General features: G+C 41.4%; 1 protein-coding gene across 1 annotated transcript in view; it reads right to left on the reverse strand.

Moving 5' to 3' along the window:
* Window positions 1-1947, reverse strand: part of ARFGEF3 (ARFGEF family member 3) — a 136154-nt gene that overhangs the window by 61455 nt on the left and 72752 nt on the right. The window lies entirely within an intron of this gene.

Below are 1947 nucleotides of genomic sequence, written 5' to 3' on the forward strand. Positions count from 1 at the left end.
TGACTGCCTGCTGTCCCTTAGCCACACCAGGCCTGGACCTGCCACAGGGCCTTTGCATTTGTTTTTGCCACTCCCTAGACTGATCCCAGGATCTCTGGATGCTGCACTCCCTCGATTCTGCCAAGTCTCTGCTCAAGTGACAGAGACACCTTCCCTTTTAATTCCATTATTAAATAGCAAATCCACTCCTGCCCACCAATATGCCGCTTCCTTACCTGGCTTTTAAAAAATGGCCTCAATGGCATTTATTCTACCCAGCTTTATATTAATATATACTTGTTTATCATCTGCCATCACTACTATAAAATCAATAAGAAGGTGATACTTTATTCATTTTGTTCACTATAGAATCCCCAGTGCCTAGAACAGTGTTTGGTACCTAGTAGACCCTTAAAAACATTTGCTGAATGAATAAGAATTAATGGACATGCCAGCATGAGAATTAGATGCAATAATGCATGTAAGATGTTTAGAAAAGTTACTGGTAAATACAACTTTTCAAAAGGAATAACGTGCCTCCAAAAGCTAAACATAGAATCACTATATGACCCAGCGATTCTACTCCCATATAACAACAAGGACTGAAAGCAGGGATTTGAACAGACACTTGTACATCAGTGTTCACGGCAGCATTACTCGCAATAGCCAAAAGGTGGAAACAGCTGAAGTGCCCATCCACAGATGAATGGATAAGCAAAATGTGGCATATACATAAAGTGGGCATTACTCAGCCATGAAAAGGAATGGCGTTCTGATATATGCCACAACATAGAGGCGCCTTGAAAACATGCTAAGTGTCAGGCACAAATATATATGGTGCACTCTGTGAAGTACCTAGAATAGATTTGAAGAAATAGAAAATAGATTGGAGGTTACCAGGGACCAGGGACCGGGGGCAGAGTACCTTCTATTTGGAATGTCAAAAAAGCTCTGGAAATACTCGCACAACACTGTGAATATAATTAGTACCACTGAATCGTATACTTAAAATTTATTAAAATAGCAAATTTTGTTACATATATTATTACCATGATGAAAACAAATAATAATGTAATACATCAAAACACATTAGGCCAGGCGCAGTGGCTCACACCTGTAATCCCAGAGCACTTTGGGAGGCTAAGGCAGGCGGATCACTTGAGTCCGGGAGTTCGAGACCGTCGTGCCCAAGAGGGTGAAATCCCATCTCTACTAAAAATACAAAAATTAGCCCAGCGTGGTGGTGTGTGCCTGTAGTCCCAGCTACTTGGGAGGCTGAGGAAAGAGAATTACTGGAACCCAGGAGGCGGAGGCTGCAGTTAGCAGAGATCGCACCACTGCACTCCAGCCTGGGCAACAGAATGAGACTCTGCTTCAAAAAAACTCCCACAAAACAAAAAAACAAAAACATAAAAACCCATGTTAAATGTGCACTTCAGGTGGGTTAAACTGTATGGTATGTGAGTTATCTCACAATAAAACTGTTAAAAAATAAATGAGGAAATAAAGAGGTTTTAAAAAAACCATTAAACAATAGTTATCGACTTTCTCCCCACTATCTTTTTCTTTTAAAAGATATTTTATACTTACTAAAGTTTTCATTTTGAAGATCCCTTTGAGCTTTATATAAATAAACTGAAAAAACAAACAACTATATCTCATGCTCCTAAGATGAGTTCATTCAGTCAGAGTTGTTGGTATCTTGGCTCAAACTTTCACAGGGAGCTTGGGGTGACAAAATTATGGAAGTCGGCTTCTCTGCATCTGCTAGTATGCTGGTCCTAAGGCCATCTGCAGACAGCCATTTCCAGGCCCTCAGGGTTCCTCACTATCTGGAGCCTGGTGGTCAGCTCACAGCTCTGCAGTCCAAAGACAACTGCACATCTGTGTCCTTACACTGTCATCTCCTCTTACCCTCCAAAGCCCCACAGGCATGATCAGCCCAGACAAGTGTGGACAAAACACACC

Source organism: Mandrillus leucophaeus, unplaced genomic scaffold (genome assembly GCF_000951045.1).
Source record: "Mandrillus leucophaeus isolate KB7577 unplaced genomic scaffold, Mleu.le_1.0 Scaffold194, whole genome shotgun sequence".
NCBI classification, from domain to species: Eukaryota; Metazoa; Chordata; class Mammalia; order Primates; family Cercopithecidae; genus Mandrillus; species Mandrillus leucophaeus.